At 39.1% G+C, this 24654-nt stretch overlaps 1 protein-coding gene across 2 annotated transcripts in view; it reads left to right on the forward strand.

Moving 5' to 3' along the window:
* CASK (calcium/calmodulin dependent serine protein kinase) overlaps nucleotides 1–24654 on the forward strand; it is a 233534-nt gene that overhangs the window by 22783 nt on the left and 186097 nt on the right. The gene's annotated exons all lie outside the window — the stretch shown is intronic.

The following is a 24654-nucleotide window of genomic DNA, read 5'->3' on the forward strand; positions in this document are numbered from 1 at the left end:
GAAAAAAAGAGTAAAAGAATCCTGTTAGTATTGCAGACTTAAAATTAGGCAGGACTAATTAGCAAGTGTGACTCCACCTTTCGTGTGATGTGCAGTGTGAATACTATAACTAAGTGGCTTTTTAAATCTACTGTCTAGATTTGAATGAGGTTGCATAGAAGTTGGCATGCAGTTGTTAAACTGGCAATGATTTTCTATATCATACCCTTGCAGTGTCCTTGAGTAAGGGTAGGATTGTGCAAGGTTACCAACAGATAGAATTCATCTTGCAGTGCTGCTGTTGTTGATGACACGTTACAAAGAAAGAGCACTTGATTAAACATTCTTGGAAGGATGTTGCCATATAGAAATACCCATTTTACAAATATAAACCTGGAAATTACCTTCTACTTAAGTGCTGCTTTTCTGTAAAAGAACCTTCTGTATAGATATAATAAAAAAAATTAGCCATTGCTCATGTAGTATTTTTGTATAGTGGCTTAGCAGAAATCAAGCATTGTGATTTTTACATTTCCTTCTGAAAAATATGCAGGATACTCTGATGCCACTCAGCTTTCCATGTCTCTATAGAATTGTGTGATGGTCTTATCTGTCACTGAAAATGAAGATTCCAGTGTATGGATGTAGTCAGAGGATGGTTTTTTGTGTCAATCAGACAGTTGTTTATATTCAGTCAACAATAGGAAATGGTGCTCTGTCCCTCTTCCCCACGGATTTTTTCTGTCTTTTATGCTGCTGGAAAGAAGCAGGTGGTTGTCAACTCTGCCTCAGACTAATGAGACTGGAGATGCTTAATGTGTTATGGAGTATGAATGCAGTACAAACTCTCTTGCTGCTGGCCTGTTTGAATGTCTAAAGATTTATGACTGCAAAAATTAAGAATATCCCTTTAAGCCTTTGTTGCTGTGGCAGTTTTCTTTCCCGTACGGTGACCCATCAGTCCAGAGGCAGCAGGATGGATAAATAAGATGTGTTGTGTTGTTCCTTGGCAAAACAAACAAAAAAACCTGAAGACTCAGATAAGCGAATGAGGTTTTGGGAATGAACGAGTTATGCTGTGTATGCTCACTACATGTGTGCTGTTAGGCCACTGCAAACATAAAGAAAAATTGATTTCATAGAATCTTTCAGATTAAAGGGTCCTTGAGAGGTTTTCAGTCTGATCTGCTCGAAGCAGATTGCTCCAGGCTTTGTCCAGTTGTGTCTAGAAAAGGATGGAGAGCCATAATTTCCCTGAGCAGCCTGTTCCAGTGTTTAATTATTTTCCTAGGGAAAAAATGTTTTCCTTATATCCAGATGGAACCTTCACTGTTTCTCTTTGTGACTGTTGTGGCACATTCTTCTACAGTATACTTTGGCAAAGAGCTTGGCTCTGTCTTCTCGATAATCTCTTAGGTGTTGAAAGACTACTACTAGGTATCCTATTAAGCTTTTTTCTTCTCTAGGCTATACAAGCTCATTTTCCTTAGCTTGTCCTCATAGGCCAAATGTTTAAAATTTAATTGGATGCTAGATTTGTCAGTTTTTTTCAAGGACCTTTGCTCCCTACTTGCAGTTGGCACATCTCCATCTTTCTTTTTTCTATGAAAAAACAGCATAGTACATAAGGCGACAGCAAGGGATATTGTCTTTCTAGACTTCAGGAACGCTTTTGACACTGTCTCCCATAAGATCCTCACAGAGAAGCTGAACGAGTATGGGATGGACGAGGAGACAGTGCGGTGCATTGAAAACTGGCTGAATGGATAGGCCTAGAGGGTGCTTATCAGTGGCATGAAGTCTAGTTGGAGACCAGTAACTACTGTTGTAACCCAGGGGTCAATACTCAGTCCAATCCTCTTCAACATCTTCATTGGTCTGGGTGATGGGGCAGAGTGTACTCACAGCAAGTTTGAGATGACACCAAACTGGGAGGAGTGGCTGATACACCAGAGGGTTGTGCTGCCATCCAGAGAGTCCCCAACAGGCTGGAGAAATGGATTGACAGGAACCTCTTGAAGTTCAACAGTGGGAAGCGTGCAAAGTCCTGCACATGGGAAGAAACATCAGTATGTGCTGGGGGCTGACCAGTTGGAAAGCATCTTTGCAGAAAAGGCACTGTGGTGGTCCTGGTGGACACCAAACTGAATATGAGCCAGCAATGTGCCCTTGTGGCAAATAAGGCTAACAGTATCCTGGGCTGCCTTAGGAGGAGTGTTTTTCTGGGAGGTTGAGGGAGTTTAGAGAGGCGATGGGCACAAACTGAAATGCAGAAGGCTCTGTCTGAACATCAGAAAACAGGGGTTTTTTTTACTGTGAGGATGGCTGAGCACTGGCACAGGTTACCGTGAAAGGTTGTGGAGTCTCCATCCTTGGAGATATTTAAATGCCGATGATCCTTGGCAGCTCGCTCTAGGTGTCCATGCTTGAGCAAGGCAGGTGGAACAGGTCCAGAGGTCCCTTCCAACCTCAACCGATCTCTGAGTCTGTGTACATTATTTAGAGAAATTGATGGTATATCTCATGTTATTTATAAGCCCAGTGGCTAGTTTCCTCGGCAGTAGGCTGAAGGCCCGAGTTTTTAATTGGGTGCAAGACCCAGGTTTGCATGTGGCAGCTGCTTTTGATGTTTGGGAGTGGAATGGCCTCTGAAACTATATGCAATACCTGGTAGTTTATAAAAGTAGTGGGAATGGGATGCACAATTCTTCAGGCCCAGGTTTACTCTGATCAGAAATATGTTGAAAATCTAGCTGTAATGTATGTTTAAGTTTGTCATGTTAAGCTGGGTCTTTCGTTTAGTGCTGAAAGTTATCACACAGCATTCCAGACCTCATATCCTCCTAAACCCAGGGGGCACACACACCTTCCAAGACATTTGGACACATTTCTTATGATGCCTCAGTTCCTAATTGCTGCTTCATTCACTATAGATGTATGACAATGTGTTCTCCCACAGTGTGGTGCTATTGTGTTTAGCTGTGTAAAGCTAGTAACAGAACTGATATAAATCATTCTTTAAAAGCGTGTAAGACAATAGTGCTACCGCTAAGAAGGATCCTAATATTTTCCCCCTTCTGAACACCACATTCCAGTTAGGTTTGTTTAATAGAAGCTGTGAGCGTGGACAAGGTTTGCATGGGGTTATGTGCTAGTAAACCTAACTATTGTTAGTTTCCTCTTGTTTTACATTATAAACAGAAGCAAGTGGAATGTTTGTCGAAGGTAGTCTTTCACTGCATCTGTCACAGAAACATGAATGAACATGCACGTTCTTTGTAGGTTTTCCTTGTGTACTTCTGTAGAGAAGGGAGATAATACCAGCAGGTGAAACACCTGGGTACAGGTAATTCTTTTTTCCACTTCAGTCTCCGCTAAATTAATGTAGACATTTGACTAGGTCATTGGACCACATTTACTAAACCAGAAGTGAATATCCTTCTGCACAGGAATGGAAAAAAAATGAGCTTAACTTAAAACCATTATTTACTTGTGTTTAATTACGAAGTTGATTTTACCCTCCCCTCCCCTTCAGATGATAGTGGAATTTAAATCGAAATGTTAAAACAGTGGGATGTTATACTAAGGTACAGCTCACACTGAAAGTGAGACATAGTAAACTTGGGTCATCATTAATTGTTTAATTTTCTGTAACAAAATGTGCACAGCTGCTTGCTTGCAGTTCATAAATAGTTTGTCAGTTCTGCTTGTTCTTTTTTTTTTTTCTTTCTTAATTGTTAATCAAGAACTTGTGTTTCCTGAGAGGAAGTTGTTTCTTAAGACTTTGATTTACACTGTTGTGGCAATGAGTGATTCTGATAGAGCTTTCTTTGCTTTTTTTTTTGGCATGCTCTTCAAGTATCTTCCTTTTCACCCCGTTACATACACTGAGTTCAGATTATTTTTAATTTTTTTTTAAAGTCTTTTCATCACATTTTTCTCTTCTTTTTCTGAGTTGCATGTTTCTGCCTGCAATGACATCTGTGCAGCAGTATTTTACTCTTCTCTGTTGTAGCCATGTGGTCTGTGATTTTAAGCCTCTCTCCTGTTACTGAGACCCAGTGCCAAATACCAAAATTAGCTTATTTAAATCCAGTTGCAAAAAGGTATTAGTGCATATAGAGGCTTTTACTTGAAGGTGATGTAATGAATGGCTTGATGGCTGTGATTGTTCAGTTTGTTTGATTTCATGACATCCTTTAATGTAACATACTCTGTAGTTATTAAAGGTGTGAAGGACTTCAAGATTAGTGTTGGCAACAAACTTAATAGGGTATTGCTTAAGCTTTAAAATGTTTTGAAGAAGCTGAGGCTCATGCAGTTATTTGTAAGTTATTGCATCTTAAATAAACAATCTTTGAATAACTGTTAAATAGGCTGATAAGACTTATCTGGCCTTCACCATGTTTATGCTATAAATAGATCTAAAGCCAGTCCTTGGCAGCGGGCTGCTTAACAGGCTTCTGTGTGGCTTTACAGCTAGAGCTGTGTATGTCTGGGAGACCCACCTGGTGAGTAAGCTCACTTTTTAAATGGACCTTTTTTCCAATGGTGAAAGTAAATAAGAAAAGAAGTAGAATTTATAGTCATGGGAAAAGAGGGAAGGGGCTGGATTCATCTAGTGATTTTAGCTCTTCTAGAATCTTCAAGAGTTAACAGCATGCTTGTGCTACCTCTGTAATTAGATGAACAAATTGATCCTCAAATATCCAAGGGGTGTTCTGTTTTTCTTTGACTATGCCGTACTTAACACATCACAATTGATATAATTTATAATTTCCTCAATGATTGAAAAAGACATAAGTAAAAATCTGATATGTAAAAGAGCATAAAGGATCACCTGCTCCAAACTTGATACTCAGGAAGAGTAAGCATAAAATACCCTTTCCATAGTTAAATTATACTTGAGCATGTGTCCCAATTTAGGGCACAAATAAGGTAATTGGAAAGAATGTCCTCAAAATTTGCTGCACTAGAATAGGAGACCAGATATCACCTGTACTGTTTTAGATACATAATGTAAATTTTTAGAGAAATGTTAAGGTAATGGGGGGTTGGATTGAAATAATTTTCTTACGGAGAGATAGAATTTAAAAATCTTTTTCAGGACAACATGATGCTATTTCTCTCATTTAAATGATCTTGTAGGCGTTTGGTGAATAACAGGTCTTTAAAGAACGTATGTTTAGATTTGTTTCTGAATCTGCTTAAAATGAGTATACATACATATATAGAAGTGGCTGAAGTGCACCAAATTGTTCTCTATTATGCATTATCCGTAAAAACAAAACCCCAAGAAATGTATTTGAGGTGATATACTGTACACTGTGATTATTTTATGCAAAGCAGCATGTCTTGTTTTCAGCACAGTACAGTGACAAATGGAGGGAGGAATTTCATGAGAGACAAAGCAGGTTCTTGATTAACAGTGCCAAGATTTCTGTTTAACTGTCAATAGTATTGAAACCTGCCAGTTATATGCTGTCTGTAAGCTGGTTTTGCTTTTGTACCTAATACTGGAATTGGTTGTAGTAGCCACTTGCTTAGAAGTATTGACCACTTAGGACATTAAGCATATTTCTGATTTCCAACCCAGTCACACAGAACTTTAATTTTAAAACAAAATTACTGAAACTAACAGCTGAGAAACTAATAGTATCTCGTTATGTTTGTGAGCTGAGAAAATAACTAGTATGGCAGTAAATAAGAGTTTGGGAAAAGTTGGGATTTTTATCTGTGTTCCTTTATACAGAGAGTGTTATTAATGCATGCATGCATTTCCTCTGAATGTAATTTGTTTGGAGTTTAAGGAGATGGTTATAGCCTTTGTGCCAGCCAGATATAGAAAATTCTATTATTCTATAACAAAACTGTTTTGTAACATAATTGTGGCAAAGACATTTAATATCGGTATGTAAAGACAATTAATTTCATGAGCACATTCCCCCCCAGTCTTGAAGAGTACTGCTTTTGCAAATACAGAATGAAACAAAGAAATTAGTTTCAGTAATAATTGGAGAATGTATTATTTGGGCGTTATACTTGAAGTTTAATTTTCTTTTAGTATTAGATATTAAAAAATAAGAGATACAAATTTCTCAGGCTTGGTTCTACATTGATATCACCATTCACAGTATTCTAGAGTTGTGTTCTATAGTACATAGTCTCTGTGCATGTAAATACAATTTATAGGGTATCTAATGTCTCTGAAAAATGTCAAGTACAAATTTGTCAGAAGGTTCATCTTAGAACATTATGGAGAAAAATTAACGTTTGTCATTGCTTTCTTGCATTGTCTTGCGAACTCCATGTACTTAAAATTGAACCATATTAGATATTTTGTGAGGCTGGAACTTTTCCAAGAAACATAGTCCTATGTGTTGTTCACTTTATATGTTTCCCTGAACTGGTGTATTTTAGCATATACATTATATCATCAATGTGATCTCTGTACGAAATACACATGTAAGAGGTGTTAATGACAGGAGCATCGCTAGCAGAGGGAAACGAGTATTATAATTAATCCAGTTCTATTGTTTTGGAAATGGTGTAACTTATTAATATGGCCGATGTTTAAGTGGGTTTATCCTGCACACAGTAATGCTTTATAGCATAGTGCTTCAACAATAATTTTAGTGCTTTCATTTCTTTTAAGGTTCTCTAAACACAAAGTTGTGGCCGCAGCAGATGCTACTTGTGAATGACCAGACCGTTTTCGATTAAGTGAAAACAGAAATGAAAGAATTTCCAATTCAGCTACCAGTGAGCAGTCATTCTTGAATATAAGACAACACTGCTACTGTGTTTGATTGCTAGCACAATGGTGTAAGTTAGACACGACAACTTTCTTGACTCTGAATTTTTCTTCTTTATAAATTTACCTATAACTGGTTTACTTATATTCCTTATGGATCTGTTAATCTTTCTGTTCAAAATGGAAGAATAATTTGAGTAGATGCAAATATGTACCAGAGAGCTAGCAATCATTAAAGTGCCTGTGGAATTCCTGTACGTTTTCCAGGTAACTCACTTTATGGCATGCTGTAACAATTGCTGTACTACTACTATATATTTCAATAAACTAGTCTCCATACATCTTCTCCAACAGCTAAAATACACCTCAAAGTAATACTGAAATGCTTTTCTAAAAGCATGGTTAAAAGTGCTTTTTGTAATACTCTTGTGCATGAAATGTGACCTAAATGTTAGTCTGTTTAAAAACAATAAAACAAACAAAACCAACACAAAACCCCACAAGAAAACAAAACCAAAACAAGCAAACCCCACAACAAAACAAAACCCCACAAACACACACAACATACAGTCCCCCCCAAAATAATACACATCTTGTGTTGAAGAGCCATGTTCCATGTGTACCAAAGTTCTACAGTGGTTCAAGTAATGAAATAACATTAAGTGAATATGGTGACCGTAAGGAATATGTGCAGAACTTAGTTCTATGTATTTAGTTCTAAATGTGTCTCAAATTAAACTACTTTTCTCTGCAAGGGCTTTATTTTGTCATGGCTGTTAAGAGTAGCATCTTATTTTCTGTCTTAGATAAGCAGACTACGATTATCTAAACTCCTCTTCTGTAACAGCGTGTAGCTTTTCTAGCATGTCCATGTCACTTACAGATGGTTAAAACTGAACCAGAGGAGAGAGCACCCTGCTTGGTGTCATTTGATCTAATTATTCCTGTCTATGAAATTTTGGGAGTTAGAGAGCTACGAAATTCTGTTTCTGAGACAAAACTATTGGTTGCCTTGAATTTTTACTAGTTGGAACAATTGTTTTTGGACTTACACTGTGTGTGTTTTGGGAATCTAACATTGTTGTAATAACTGCTTGTTCATGCTAAAATATTCTAACAAAATTGAAATGCAATCAGTAAAATGCATGTTGTGGGATTAGAGTGACATTAAACTCTACTGTCAGAACTCGTTAGAGGAAGCATTGTCTGAATGCTTTTTTAAACCTGTATGAGTGGGACTTAAATAACTTCTTCCTACAACACTATTCTTTCATATCTGTTATGATCTAAGCATATTACACTATTACTAGAAGTATTTGCTTAATTTCTTCAATATTGGTAACAGTAAGGCTATCATTCAGATAAACAATGACTATAATTCAGATATACAGGCGTTTAATAGATTTCACCATTTCTGGATTATGGTTTACTTTACTCCTGCAGTAAAATACTTCGGGTAAATTGAGTTACCCCTTGTTCAAATAGAATTCTGTATCGTCTTTTCTAAATACATAGGAGTAAAACCAAGACAGTATCTCAAGGCTATGTGCAGGTAACTTAGGGTTGATATTTTCACTATAAAAAATTCTTTCAGTGAGTTGCATTGTTTTTACTAAAAACTGTACCCTGCTGGTACTCGTGCTTATGAATAAGTTGAGAAATGTTATATGTAGGCTTATTGATTTTATTAACTAAACAGGACTGTGTTTTAAATTTCTAATATTCTAATATTACTGTGTTACTAGTATTATTTATACATACCTATGCAGTTTAAAACTGATCAAGCATTCAGTATAATACCTTGGTTTTGTTCTGAGCACTGGTTACGGCAGCTTTCTGTTTGCTTTGGAGTCTGACCTTTCAAACTGAAGAACAGAACGAGTTGTATGCTGATATCATTGGTTTTGCAGAATGTATTTAAGTTACATCCTAACAGAAACATCTCCTCTGCTGGTAGCAGGTTCTTATAGATCCTGATGTGGACTGGGACAACAAAAAAAAAGCAGATTAAGTCTGTAACTTGAGCAGCAATGTCTGGAACCAAAACTTCTATGAATTTCTGTAATGTACAGCTAAACAAATTCCACTAACTTTTTGAAGTGTCATTTTTTGGAAACTTCTTTATTGGTTACCAACATAGTATCATTATTAACTAACAGTGAAAATGTGAGCCAGTAAAAGAAATTACCTTAGTAAATCCATTTTTTAATACTGATACAGTGAATGCGGATAGATTTCATACAACTTGCATGCATCTTGCCCTCTAGATGATCCCACTGTATGTATTATGCTTTAGGGCATGTAGCTGTAATCCTAAAAAATAGCCAGTAAATAAATTCAAATATAAAATCCAAATGTGTAAATTGCATAGTTGTTAGCTCTCTCCATGGCTTAGTTTTTGGTTGCTTCCACTGCCTCTCGCAAAATTTCCATAGAGCTGGCTAGCTGTGAACAACGCAGATGAGCCAGGTGGTGTTGCTTGACCTAGCGTCCAGGAATGGGTCTTTCGTTGTCTCTTACTTGTCTGTTCAACACTTCAAAAGTCAATTTCTAACTTCTTATATTTGAATGTACAAAATTACGAGCTGAAATAAATACTCGAATCATTGTTTGCAGTTCTAAATGTAGTGTTCCTGACTGTGTAGCAGATTATCTGTAACAAGTACAGTATGGGTATTTAAAATATTGTTTTCCCAAATCATCTAATCTGCAGGTTGGTGTGATTACAGAGGGAGGAGGTGGAGAGAATGAATTAAAAAAAAGGCATAAATTAGCAAAAATTAAGTACATGTACAGAAGTTGGAGTACAGAAAACCAGATATGATCTCTTGAGGGCTAATAACAGTAGAGATTTGAAAAAGAGTGTAACAGTATTTCTTCCCATAGATTACATGGTGGATCTCTTGATAGAGTATCTTTAGAAGATTGCTGCAAAAGCACTTAAAGTTAATTTAGTATTCCCTTTGTGAATTCTGTGGGGAAAAAAAGAGAAAATCAAGAGATGAATTAGCCGATGTAAATAAATTTCAGATAGAGTATATTGAACTCTCCAGTCACTTCTTATATTAATTCTTCAAAGGGAAACAAATTTTTATTATTTGTTAAAATTTTTCTTGTCTGATATTCTTTTCTGGGCTTTTTATCTTTTTTTTTTTTTTCCAGATGTCTGCCTCACAATAGTATGACTTAGTTGTTTCCAAGTCACATCAATATATATCATAGTTTAACTCTTAACGGTGTTTGAGAGAAGGGGATGGCTCTTAACATGGGGCTTTGTCAGAAGTGTGTAAGCCATACTGCTTCTCTGGACTTTGTCGAAACATTTTAAACACTTCAGAATTTACCAGTCTGGTACATGAAAATTAGCATACACTTTCCCCAAGAACAAATGTGCAAGAAAGATGCAACACTGTAAATCCCTTTCTGTTTGCAGTGTAGGTTGTTTTAAAGTATGTGATATATTTTTCCATATTTCCAATGTGAGTTCTAGATTTCGTTGAAACAGAAAAACAGTTTTTAGATCAGCCGACCTGCAATGTGGGTGTGTCTCCATCGGTGTTTTATTTCAGGTCATGAGTGCTCTTTTGAATTAAGTCTCTTGATCATCCAACCTTGATGTGCTTTGCTGCATTTCATATGGTAGAGTGATTTCAGAGTGTGTGAACTGAATTCTTTTTGAATTAAAATAAACTGAATAATGCTCTCTGAAGGTGAACATAATGCTCTCCGACTACTAATGGATATTTAGTCCGTGGGACCAGACTAGAACTAGTTCAGAGCTAAACCTCTGAAAACACTTCCAGTGTGAGTGTTTGGATTCTCAATACCCTTTCACTCTACCAATCTGTTCCTATTGCACCGCACCTCTTGTTAATCTGGGCTTGTGCTCTGGTACATAATTTGAAATGCTTTTTTGACAGGAGAGGTGTTGCAGAATGTTCATCTTTAGCTGTCTTAGTGAATTTGACAAATGGTTTTATCTCTTAGGTTGTCTTTCTTTTCTGATATATATGGTACCAAAGTTTAGATACAAATTGATTTACTGAAACATTTTAGAGCATGTGATTGCAGTGGTAATAAAGTATGAGGGATGTGGAGTTGGGTAGTGGTTGTATTGCTTTAGGTATCTGATGACTACCATTTAAAGGTAGAGAGCTATTGCTACTCTGAAGGGGGTGGGAAGGGGCAGGGATAACCAACTTCTTCCAGTATTACCTTCACTCTAGCTCTGCTTTCCGAAGAGGCAAAGCACATGGGTTTGACTTGGTTAGCTTGGACTGATTTAAACCTCATCATGCTTTGGTCATATCTCACTTGCTCTTCACTTAAAGAAACCTGTGCATTGTCTTGCATTGCCAGAGTGTGGTTTCATATTGAAGTGAAACTGTTGTGTGGGCTGTGCATTTGCTTTGGGAGGGCCTTCAGCATATAGCAGGCTTGCTCAAGGGCAGTGCACCTGTGCTCCAGGTCCTCTGTGCAGCAGTGGACAGGTTGAAGGCCTGTGCTGCTCTGTGGGTTAGTTGCTCTGACTTCTGAAATGGACTGTGGAGAAAAGTGAGGCAGCGACTGACAGCTTTTAAGCTGAAATAAACCAGGATAGCTGAAGTGGTGTGCTGAAGGCCAGATCTGATGGTTAAGACAGCTTTATTTGGCCCTGGGAAACACTGACAAAGGACAGTCCATTCCAAAGTCAGGGATATTGCTGGTGAATTATGGATGGGTCTAGTGGCAGTTATTGGCTCAGCTGCAGTGCCTTGTACTTTTGGTTTATCAGTCACCACCTGGGCTGGGTTTATCACACCCAACTGGGAATGAAAGTGACACCTGAGAATGCAGAAATTTGTCACCTCTTACATAAACACCTTTGAAACTACTCTTGTCTGCTTTTATAGTTTTAAGGAAGAATTTTCAAACTGACTCTCCTTTTCCTGTAATTTTGGACTTCATATAGCTCAGTGCACCGTCCTGAGCTAGCCAGGCTAGATGTTGAAAAGAGACTACGGAATTTTGTTCTGCTTACCTTGAAGTTTATCTTGACAGACATAAATTTGGTAATTTTTACCAGGGAGTTTACCATCTGGAAAAATTGATGGGGATGGTAGCTTACTCTGATTTCTCCAGGAAAGCTGTTCTGTGCTCCTTTGTGTGTGCATGCGACTGAATTGTGCCAGGATGAGAGATAGCTTTTGACAAACAGGTTTTGATTTGTGACATTCCAGATGTTGGCTGTGATGTGTGTCAAGACACAAACCTGATTATGAGTGATGTCAACATAGATGTGAAGAGATGACTTGATGTGTTAGTTGGGTTGTCCTGTAACAGCAGAACAAAATACTGTAGTTTAATGTACAGTGCATTATATAGTATAAATATTGTAATGTTACTGGTCTTTTTTGTCAGTTTGCATTCATTTTTGGGGAAGGTTTGTTTTTTTTTTTTTAAACCCTGTTGCTTGGCAGAGCTATGAATACAAGTGCGGCAGAGACAGTTAGTAAAGAAGGAGAATAGTTATGTGCTAGAATATTTTACTTTTGTGGCCAGCTTGAATCTCTCAACTTGTTCCTGCCTTAAGGAGTTGTCCTTGTCCTGTTGCAATACAACATACATAACCCTGTTGCAATATACAAGTAGGGGACTGGGGTGAAGGGCTGTCAAACCTACTGTATAGGCAGAGATTCGGTATGCCCAACATCTGAGTATAAATAGCCCATTCTGTGTTTGGCAGGAGAACAGTTGTAGAAGGGGGTTAAAGGCACCTGACAGCCCTTAGTAGTCTGCTCCTCCTACAGTCTGTCCAATGTGTAACTGCTTTCTGGTTGCTCTTGGGAGGGAAGGTTGATGAGAAAGCATCCAGTCTTTGAAGACTTCTGTTCAGATACCGTACGAATGGTTTTGTGCCTTATATTGAATTGTGAAGACTATTCGGTCACAGTTGTGATGTTTAACGACTTTGGTGTGGCCTGTGTTGATCTTAAGGTGCAAAGAAAGCTGGTGCGTTTAAGGCAAGCAGTCAGCTTAAAATTGAAAATCATGCGTTTCCGGGAACTGTAGCTGATAACCTGTGCCTCTGATTTTTTTCCAGTTTTCACTTTTTTGAGTGTTTAGCTTTTATGGAGAATTTTTAAATTATGTTTCAAATATAAAGAATATATGTGAAAAACAATATACTGAAACTGCAGCTCTTGCTAATAGGAAGTGCCTTCATTAATAAGGCAACATTAGTTGATTACTGAAGGAGCTTTTTCTAAAAGCTTCTAGAGAATATGGTAGTTTAAGGTGCTGCAAGGTAGATAACAGAACTGTCATGGTTCTGTCAAACTTCAGGACTATACAGAAGAGAAGAATTTTAAGGGCTTTCTACGAAGTTCTAATATGAAGGAGGTCTGAGTTTATTCTAATTTGTTGCTGTATAGTCAGCTCTATTTGTTTTCCTAGCTTTCAGCATAACTTTTGCAAACACAAGAAGAGTAGAACACAGAAAAGGAGCATCATGCGTTTGTATTTTCTCTGTATTGGTAAATTTGTGATATCCATGTTTCTTTCCCAAGTGTACATGAAAGAACAGGAGCTAGCTTTTTCTCTATTCATATCACAGGACTGCTTAAATTCCAAATGAGAAACTCCATAAACTGCTGTTTTTCTTTCCACAGAGTGTCTTATTTGCTCTCAGTAGAGCAGGTGGAAACTTAATTTGGGCAGATTATGATACGGCTTTTAAATGTTAGGGGTTTTTTAGAGAAATTTTAAAAAAAATATGGGGATTCTCCTATATAATATTGGTAGATGGCAAACTTCTATAGCTCTACATTTCACTCGCATCTCCTGAAGAATCAAGAGGTGAAGGAGCAGTGTCCCCTATGATTTTTCTTCTGCAACTGATATCAAGGGTTTACCTGGAGAGAGGGAACATGAATACTAGATATCATTGCATACCTACAGTGTGCTCTTGTGAATGTGTATGCATATCAACGTAGGCACATAACTGATTTTCAAAGCCTTTAGCATGCCTTTTCTGTAAGAATTTCAGAAATGAGACTTCTGTGATACTCAGATGATTTTATTTATTTATTTTAAATCTCGCCTATGGATTTAAATAACTATCAGCTGTTGAAAATAGTCTGTATTCTAAATCTATTCTGCTATTTCATTTCTGCTGTCTGTAGAGGAATCCTTTTTTAACTTAAATTCAGTGTCTGCTGTTCCTAGATAAAGACCCAATAAAAACAACATAAAAATATTGATTAAAATATTTGTGTAAGATTGTCTTTTGTAAGTTTGTGATCTGAAGCTAAACCTTTTTCAATAGATGGGAAAGGTGGATAGGGAAACAGAGGAGGTGGGACATAGCTGTGCATTCTAACCAAAAATACAAATCTGCGCTTGACTAAAATACAATAAAGAAAGTCTTTATTATAAATCATGAATACAGACTTCGCAAAACTGGAACAGGTTCCTTGTGTTGCTGTTTAGCTTGCAATTTGTAGAAGAGTTTTCTGTGTGCCAAAGACAGTTTTTCTTGAGAATTACAGAGCGGTAATTGCCAGGAGGAACGGTAAATTTCAGTAATGCACTAAGTTTACAGTTTTATTGGGATTTAATTTTTTTAACTTTCCTGAAAAAGCAAGAAAATTTCTATCCTTGTTTTTCTATTTGTACTAATGCGCAGATTTTAGCTCATGAGTGAAAAAAGTAAAGAACATAGGACAGCTAATGAAAGAAGTTTTATCAGTTAACAAGTTGACAAGAGGTATCAAAGTCAGTCCTGCTGAATTGTTTGTTGCTGTTCTGTGAAGCTAAATCTTGAGGTGCTTCATAGACGTGAGCATTTTTCTGTCTTTTCACAAACTGAGATCTGTGACTGATGAATTTTGCTCAGCTATAACTTTTACAGGATGGATTAAATTGTTGTCTGATCAGCAACTACATTGTTGATAAATGCTACTGAACACTATCGAATTTAATATCAGGTCTTAAATTATTGGGGTTTTGCCTCATTGTCGACCCATTACACAAGATATTTTTGTGCTGGTGTGCTACAATAATTAAAATATGTAACTTTAAGGCAGTGAAAATTTATACCTCAGACATTTGCGTTTTATGCAGGAGTGGATGGAACTGACAACTTAAAACTTATAATGATGCTTTTGTCAGGCTTTTTTCAGAATGAAATAACTCTATCTGGTAACTTTCTGTTGTAACCATGAGTTAGCTTGCATGCTTGGGCTATGCAGAATAAGAACTCCAGTATAATTAAATATAGATGAATGATCTGAGCTATTTAATGATGGCTCAGTATTTCAGTCTCAGATGCACTTAATTTTCAGAGAAGAAAACTGGATTTCAAAAATGTTTGCAGAAGATTTGACCTGGACATATATTGGAATTGCTTTGGCATACCACATTTCAACTGTGTATTTATGTATGTACATATATGAGGAGGAGGGGGGTGTGTGTGTATATGTGCATCATGTGTATCGATCTCAATTTATATTATTAATAATGTACTCATTCAACCTCTAACTGAAATTCCATGGAAAGGCTAGATCCAGCTTGGATATCTCCTTGAAGTTGCTGGTATTTTGAGTGAGTGTTTTGAATATTATAGCAGTTTTGCCAGGGAATGAGGTATAGGAATTCCTCATGGTATGCAGGAATCACTGTTCTAAATATGTTGCCACACGTTCATTTTAATGTGAAACTTAGTTTAGTACTATCAGCTAATAAAGTTTCCATCTGCAGGGGTATTGGTGGGCTTCTAATGAAGCCGTGATTTATTACAAGAGTTTATCTGGGGGTGCCACAGACACTAAAGTTGGAAACTAAAACATATGCCTGAGTTAGGAGCAAAACTCTTATTCTGACGGTTGTCTGAATGAGTAGATTTTGTATCTAAATGACAAAATACGAAACAGCCTGATTAAAACAGCCTGATTAAAATTCCCTTTTAATTCTGGTATTGCAAGGTGTCAAAGATACTTTCTGACATCAGTTTTTTCTTTTGTTGCTCTGTATTTGCTGTCATTCTTTGATTTTTATGCCTAGTCAGGTGTGCTAGTAACCTACAAAATGTATCTCTCCTGCTCTCCTTTCTGTGCTAAATTCTAGGGTTGTGATACTGCTTTTTGCCTTGCTCCTTCCTTTTGGGATCCCGAATTTCACCATCTCATGGTCCTGCAGCAAAGACTGCCCTTGATCTTTGAGTTCTTTCTTGTTTGTAAGTGTGAAATTTCAGCAGACCATCTCCCCTCATTGGTTCCTCAGTCACTTGTGTCAGGAAGTTACCATCAATGTACTCCAGAAACCTCCTGGATTGCATGCACCCTGCTGCTTTGTCCCTCCAGCAGGTATCAGGCTGTTTAAAGTCCACCATGAGGACCAGGGCCTGCAAACATGAGCCTTTTTCCAGTTCTCTGAAAAAGACCTCATCTGTTTCATGGAATAGAACCTCCTGGAGGACATGTCAAAACATATGGAAGGCAGGGAGGTGAGTAGAGACAGCTGACATGGCTTTACTAAGGGCGAGTTGTGTCTCACTAATCTAGTGGCCTTCTGTGATGGAGTGACTGCATCAGCAGACAAGGGCAGAGATACAGAAGTCTGTAAGGCCTTTGATACAGTGCCCCACAACATTCTTGCCTCTAAATTTGAGAGATATGGTTTTGATGGATGGATTGTTAGATGGGTAAGGAATTGGCTGGATGGCCGCATCCAAAGAGTTATAGGCAATGGCACAATGTCCAAGTGGAAACCAGGAACAAGTGGTGTCCCTCAACGGTCCATACTGGGACCAGAACTATTTAATATCTTCATCAATGACATAGGTAGTGGGATTGCATGCACCCTCAGCAAGTTTGCAGATGACACCAAGCTGAGAGGTGCAGTTGATTTACTAGAGGGAAGGGATGCCATCCAGAAGGACCTTGACAGGCTTGAGGAGTACGCCTGTGCAAACGACAAGAAGTTCAACAAGGCCAAGTGCAAGGTCTTGCATCCCGGTCAGGGTAATACTCAGTGTAAATACAGACTGGGAAATGAATGGATTGAGAGCAGCCCTGCACAGAAGGACTTGGGGACACTTGTGGACAAAAAATTGGATGTGAGCTGGCAGTGTGCGCTGGCAGCCCAGAAAGCCAATCATATTCTGGACTGCATAAAAAGAAGTGTGGCCAGCAGGTCAAGGGAGATGATTCTCCACCTCTCTTCCACTTTCATGGGACCCCACCTGGAGTACTGGATCCATTTCTGGGGTCCCCAGCACAAGACAGACATGAACCTGTTGTAGCAGGTCTAGAGGAGGGCCACGAAAATGGTCAGGGGGCTGGAACACCTCTCCTATGAAGAAAGGCTGGAGAAGAGAGGGCTCCAGGGAGTCTTTCAATATATAAAGGAAGCTTCTAAGACAAATGGACAGAGGCTTTTTATCAAGGCCTGTAGTGACCAGAGAAGGGGCAACAGTTTTAAACTGAAAGAGAGTAGATTTAGATTGGACACCCTGTGAGGGTGGTGAGACACTGCAACAGGTTGCCTAGAGAAATGGATACCCGATTGCTGGAGGTGTTCAAGGTCAGGTTGGATGGGGCTTTGAGAAGCCTGATCCTAGTGAAAGACGTCCCTGCCCATGGCAGGGGTTTTGGACTAGATGACATTTAAAAGTCCCTTCCAACCCAAACCCTTGTAGCAGACACCCACCAAAATGTCTCCCATATTGGTTGTATGCTAATCCCCACCCATAGTCTCTCACCTGACTCCTCATCAGTCCCAAGGCAGAGCTCCATACATAAAGCTGCTCTCAACATAAAGAGCAACTCCTCCTCGCTGTGCCAACCTGTCCTTTCTAAAGCCTTGTACCCACCCATTGCGGCACTCCCGTTGTGTGAGCCAGCACACCAAGTTTTTGTGAACCAAATGGCACCTGCATGGGGGCCTCTGACTCTTCATGTTAATTGCCCGTGTGGCGTGAGTTACTGTACAGGTGCTTCAGAAAGGCACCTAGTTGTGGTGGTTTCCCAGAAGAGGTGTGAGAACTGTCCCTGTGCTGTCCTGTAGGTGCTTCCTTATTTATTGAGCTTGAAATCAGTCATTACAAGGTCTCTGCTCTCCGTATCACCCTGCTCACTTTGGTCCTAATTTCCCTCGCCTGTCATTCCTAGTGTAAAGCTCTTCTTTACCAGGATGACCACCCTGTTGGCAAAAATGCTTTTTGCCCTCCTGGGGCAGAACCTGTCACTTCCTAACAGTCCTTGATCCTCAAACAGGATCCCATGCTTCTAAAAGCCAAATAAATCCTTTTTGCCAACTTCAGCTGCACAACCAGTTGCCCAGTTAGTATGACTTAAAAACTGCTGGATTGGTGTTTGGAGGGAATAAATACCATCATAAGCTTTCATTAAAGTTTTGTGTGTGTTTTTGGTTGGGTTTTGATTTTCACTGGTACACGTTTCACCCAAAGTATTGGATGTCGAGTATTTATATTTTTACATCTTTACAAGTAGGGTTATACAGTTATTTGAAAACTCTGCCAAGAGGAAGTTGCTTTCTGTGGTAGAGCAATACTCTAGGGGTTCTCTGTGATCTATAGCACTTCTCTTTCTTTTTTTTCTCTCTCTTTATTTTGACTAGAGAAGCATAATGAAGAAAAAATAGTATGATAATTTGATTTCTTCTTTCCATTTCCCTTTCCCCCATCCTCAGCTGCCAGCACTTTTCTCCTCATTCACTTTTTCCTAAATGTTGCCTTTCTTAGCAGTTAACTTCTAGTTCTGTTTTGTATAGCCTTAATTAATCTAAAAATATAGTTCGACTTAAGTTTACAATGAAGTTTCTAGTATAAAGCAGGAAGGTGCTATGGTGGGGTTCTGTAGCACACGTTCACACATTTAGCCCAAAAGCAACTGGCAGTTTTAAAGCCTAGTTTTGTTCAAATTTGTAACTTCACTGTTTGAATACTTGGGATTCTTCATAGCTCCGAGAATGTGCCATCTTCAAACCATAGTAATAGCTAAATTCTCTATTTTTGCCTTTTTTTTTTTTTTCTTTTTAAAAGACAATGGAGTTGGTGTGGATATGTGCTAACTCCTTCGTGTGTATATAGCCTAGAACAAAGCTGGAAGCTGCATTTCTACTGCTGGGCTCCTTTCTGGTGACAGCAGTAGCAGCTGCCACCAGCTGCTTGTGGCAGCCAAGCAAGCTAAGCTTGGGAGTGCCTCAGATAGGCAGCAGCAAGTTTCTTAGTCTCCTAATTCTTTTTTTAGGACTTCTACCAGTGTCACTGGGGTTTTTTGGTGTGTTTTTGTTTGTTTGTTTGTTTGTTTTCCAGAACATCAGCGTACAGGTGGTTTGGTGTTTTGAGACAGTAATTTAGGGCATGACTTTGATTCTGTGGTCCAAATCAGGGACCACAGCGTTTATCACTGCAGATTAAATCACTTTTAGTTTGATTTGAATTTAGAGTGACATAACTGAAAGAATACTTTGACTTTTTGCTTGTCGGTGCGAGAATATGTAAGGAAACAAACTGAGATCTACTCTTGGACCCAAGGTGTTGCTCATCTGCCTCATTTCACTATTCAGTCCTTGAATAAAATGAATAAAGGGCAGCTGGAAACTGGTGAAATGTTAGATGCTGTTCCTGACCTGGACCATGAATTCAACTTCCTGTTTTTGTCGATGTCCCAAAGGTCAAATAATCACTTGCAGGAGTGTGGGATCTTTCAGTATGTGCACCTTAAATGGTCATGCAGAGATGGAATCAGTGCTCTGATTCCTGCTAATTTCAAGGTTCCAAGAATAAGTTATAGTTTGGTCTTTTTAAAAAGCAGTACTAAAAACCTTGTCCTCTCCTGGAAGGTTACTAGCACCCCTGTGCTATCTTCACATTGGTACTGGCACAAACTGGTACAACTGTGTCTCAGAGCTGACTGGGAAATTGATCCAGGCAGCTTTTCCTTTTTTGTAATGAAAAAAAAGGAAAAAATATTAAATGTGGCTTTTAAGCAAAGGCTTTATATGTAGTTTCAGGTTTGTAACAGTTCTATTAAATGTTTAGTAATTAGAAAAATAATGTTGTGGCTTTTTTCAATAAAAAATTCTGAAATGATCATACAATAGATTATGCTGTATGTGTATTAATAATTGTCTTGTAGGTGATTATAGTTTATATAGGAATAATTGTCCTGTAGTTAATATGAGAGGTTTTGTATGGTAGAGCTTTTCTAATGACAAGATTGTGCTAAAGAGAGACCTTTAATTTTAAATTAGCACGTGAAGAGGGGAGTTGAATTTAAAATTCATGAACAATTGTTTTACAGGAAGCTGGTATCTCATGTTTAAATATTTAGAGTATTTGTTACTTTTACAAACAACAGTGGATAATTTTCCTACTGTACTTATATAACAATATACCTTCCAAATATTTCCTAAGGTGAATAGCCCTATTTAGTTTCAAAGGTTTTTCTTGTAGCTGCATTAGCTTTTTCCAAGACATCTTTAATTTTTGAAGTTAGTGAGAGAGATGACATTTCTAAATAAACTACTAAAAAGTAATTTGTTTGAAGTTTAGAAGGTGGCTGAACTAGTACAAATGGTATAGACTAATGTTTTTTAAATAAGAGATATCTAGGCTGTTGAAATTCAATCTGTACTTAAAAAAAAAAATTAAAACCCAATAAAACAACCTGACTTTGAACAGTAGTTTATATGTATTAAATATATAAAAATACAAGGATCTACTGTTCAGAAACCTAACAGATTCAGATAGAAGAGAGAAACTAAATTTTCTTATCTTCTTGTGTCGGATTTTTCATTCCAGTACGTTCTTGAAAGCTTCAGATTTCAAGAGGTCAGAATTCATTCATTTCTCCCCTGGAGAGAGATTTCAACAACCTTCTATAAATATCATAACCAGAAAGTTTTTTCCCCCATATTCAGCTGAATGTTCTTAATAAATCCCATAATCCCTCCATAATTTAAAGTGGTGTGAATCAACCTAAAGGCTGATGATTTGAGTCATAAATTTGATTTCTGAAATATCGGAAGTCATCCAACATCTTTAAAAGAAAACATCAAGTATTTATGTTTTACTTTACTTCATATGTGATCTTGATGACAACTTATGAAATTTAATACTAATCTGTATACTTGAGACACACAAGACAGACTTTCTTTTCAGGATACTTTTCTTCTTGCTTTCCTAACACAGGAAGGTGTTTGGCAGTTCAGAGGCCAAACTCCTGCAAGAAGTACATGAATCTCTCTGTCTGGACCAAGATTCTTCAGATAGTTGAGCTTTACTGATCAGTGCCCCACCGGAGAACTTTCTCACTTGGAAACTTGGTCTCTCTTGCTGGCCTCGATAACTTCTATTTATTGGTTCCAAAGGGTATTGTGAATTGGTATGCACACAGAAATATCCTTGAGGCTATGATTTTATGTGACAGCTAAAGTGAACTGAGATCTATATTTTTTTTAAAACACAAAATTTAAATATTGAGCTGTACAGGAAGCAATTTCGATTGAACTGATTACCAGAATAAATTCTGTTTAGATTTTGGCAGTGCTGGGTTAGCAGTTGGACTTGATGATCTTAAAGGTCCTTTCCAACCAAGATGATTTTGTGATTCTGTGATTCAGTTATTGGTTTTGTGGGAGATACCAATTTCTAGTGTATGTGTATGTTTTAAAAACTTTGTTTTGTTTGACCATGATACAAAAATCGGAGATCTCCAAACCCCCTTGCTTTCTAACTTTCCTCACCGAAGTGGGAAGCTAGGTGCGGCTGAGTAAGGAGTCCGAAAGAAAACTCAATAACACCAGAGTGTGTTATTAAGCAGGCATTCTTTATTGCAGCGCTGGGCAGCACTGGGGATTATCCACCATGAGTGCTCCGCCAATTTTGCAGATTTTCAGAGATTATATACCATAAAGTTATACATAGTCATAAGATTCCCAATAACTCATTTGCATAGTCATGAGATTTCCTGGAACTCATTAATATATGTAAATGTCCGTTCCGCATGCGCAGTCGTTTTCTCTGGTGGTCGTCAGGGGTCTTCAGATGAAGGCTTATAGTCTTCCTCACTGTGTTCGCTAACTGACCCCTGCTTCTGCGCAAACTCAGTCCAGGGATCACGTAGGTCACGTAGGCTGTGTCCTTCAAGGCAGCTGTTGCAACTCCCTTATCTTTAGGTTTCTGTGCCTCTGTTTTCCCAAGGCCAAGTTGTCTGAAGTGAAATACAGCCATCCTAATTAGAAACTATCTTTTCAAGGCCCAGTTGTCTGAAGTGAGATATACCCATCTAAATTAAAAAAAGGCTCCCTTTGTTTATTTATATAACTAGGTTAGTCGAATGTCTAAGGTATTTACAACATCCTCTTTGTTCTTGGGGCCCTCAACCGTTTCACATTCTTTATTGCAGCACTGGGGATTATCCACCATGAGCGCTCCACCGGTTTGGCAAATTTTCAGAGAATATATACCATAAAGTTATACATAGTCATAGGATTTCTGAGAACTCATTTACATAACCATGAGATACGCAAATGTCCATTCGCATGCGCAGTCATTTTCTCTGGTGGTCGTCAGGAGTCTTCAGATGAAGGCCGGTGGATCAGGTAGGCCATGTCCTTTGAGGTTGCAAATTCCCTTATCTCTGTCTTCCTGTGCATTCCCTCATCCCAAGGCCCAGCCATCTTAAGTGAGACTATCCTGGAGCCTCCTTATCTTACAGCCATTACCACTCTTCAAATTATAAAAGCTTCCCTTTGTTTTGTATATCTATGTTAATCGAGTGTCTAAGGTATTTTCAACATCCCTTGCTCTGGGGACCCCAACTGTTTCAACCATTGCTATCTTTCAAGTTTGAGACATCTGTTGTGTAGTGGTAGCAATTTAAATGTGAGTTTTGTTGTTAGTCAGAGATGGGGAAGAGAGAGGCCATCAAAGGATTTCTGAACCTTTTGCATAAATTACGGTATAAAGGTGCTACATTTTTTATTTTAAGAAACTGTCATATGTTATCAGAGATATAATAAAGGCAGTTATTTCCATTAAAAAGGTTAAGTTTCTTCTCTACTTCTGTATTGGCCTGTGCAAGTTAAGTGTACCTTTCTTCATTGTCATGAACATGTAGGAAACCCCTGATTTTACCCTGATATTTGCTGGGAGGCCTACTCAGCCAGCCATCCCCAGTCCAGGAGGTTCCTCCAGTGCGTTGATGATAACTTTCTGATGCAAATGGTGGATGAGCCAACTAGGAGAGGAGCGCTGCTGGATCTGATCCTCACTAACAAGGAGGGTCTGGTTGAAGAGGTGAAGGTTGAGGGCAGCCTTGGTTGTAGCGACCATGAGATGGTAGAGTTCAGGATCTCATGTGGCAGGAACAGAATAGCTAGCAGAATCACAACCCTGGACTTCAGGAGGGCCAACTTTGGCCTTTTCAAGCAATTGCTAGGGGAAATCCCATGGGACAGAGTACTAGAAGGTAAGGGGGCCCAAGATAGTTGGTTAGCTTTCAAGGACTGCTTCTTAAGAGCTCAAGATCAGAGCATCCCAACAGGTAGGAAGTCAAGGAAGGGTACCAGGAGACCTGCATGGTAGAACAGGGAACTGCTGGGCAAACTGAAGTGGAAGAAGAAGGTGTACAGATCGTGGAAGGAGGGGCTGGCCACTTGGGAGGAATATAAGTCTGTTGTCAGAGGATGTAGGGAGGCAACTAGGAAAGCTAAGGCCTCCTTGGAATTAAACCTTGCAAGAGAGGTCAAGGACAACAGAAAGGGCTTCTTCAAATACATTGCAGGTAAAGCCAACACTAGAGGCAATGTAGGCCCACTGATGAATGAGGTGGGGGTCCTGGAGACAGAGGATAAAAAGAAGGCGGAGTTACTGAATGCCTTCTTTGCCTCTGTCTATACTGTTGGAGGCTGTCCTGAGGAGCCCCGGACCCCTGCGGCCTCAGAAGAAGTCAGGATAGAGGAGGAATCTGTCTTGGTTGATGAGGGCTGGGTCAGGGACCAATTAAGCAACCTGGATGTCCATAAATCCATGGGCCCTGATGGGATGCACCCACGGGCGCTGAGGGAGCTGGCGGAAGTCATTGCTAGGCCACTCTCCATCATCTTTGCTAAGTCGTGGGCAACGGGAGAGGTGCCTGAGGACTGGAGGAAAGCGAACGTCACTCTAGTCTTCAAAAAGGGCAGGAAGGAGGACCCGGGTAACTATAGACCGGTCAGCCTCACCTCCATCCCCAGAAAGGTGATGGAGCAACTTGTCCTTGGTGCTGTCTCTAGACACATCAAGGGTAGGGGGATCATTAGGGGCACTCAGCATGGCTTCACCAACGGGAAGTCTTGCTCAACCAACTTGATAGCCTTTTATGAGGATGTTACCTGGTGGACAGATGATGGTAAAGCTCTGGATGTGGTCTATCTCGATTTCAGTAAAGCGTTTGACACGGTCTCCCACAGCATCCTCGCAGCTAAACTGAGGAAGTGTGGTCTGGATGATTGGGTAGTGAGGTGGATTGTGAACTGGCTGAAGGAAAGAAGCCAGAGAGTAGTGGTCAGCGGGACAGAGTCCAGTTGGAGGTCTGTGTCTAGCGGAGTTCCGCAAGGGTCGGTTCTGGGACCAGTTCTATTCTATTCATTAATGACTTGGATGAGGGATTAGAGTGCACTGTCAGCAAGTTCGCTGATGACACCAAACTGGGAGGAGTGGCTGATGCGCCGGAAGGCTGCGCAGCCATTCAGAGAGACCTGGACAGGCTGGAGAGTTGGGCGGGGAGAAATTTAATGAAATATAACAAGGGCAAGTGTAGAGTCCTGCATCTGGGCAAGAACAGCCCCATGTACCAGTACAAGTTGGGGACAGAGCTGTTGGAGACCAGCGTAGGGGAAAGGGACCTGGGGGTCCTAGTGGACAACAGGAT

The sequence above is a fragment of the Nyctibius grandis genome, chromosome 2, assembly GCF_013368605.1.
Source record: "Nyctibius grandis isolate bNycGra1 chromosome 2, bNycGra1.pri, whole genome shotgun sequence".
NCBI classification, from domain to species: domain Eukaryota; kingdom Metazoa; phylum Chordata; class Aves; order Nyctibiiformes; family Nyctibiidae; genus Nyctibius; species Nyctibius grandis.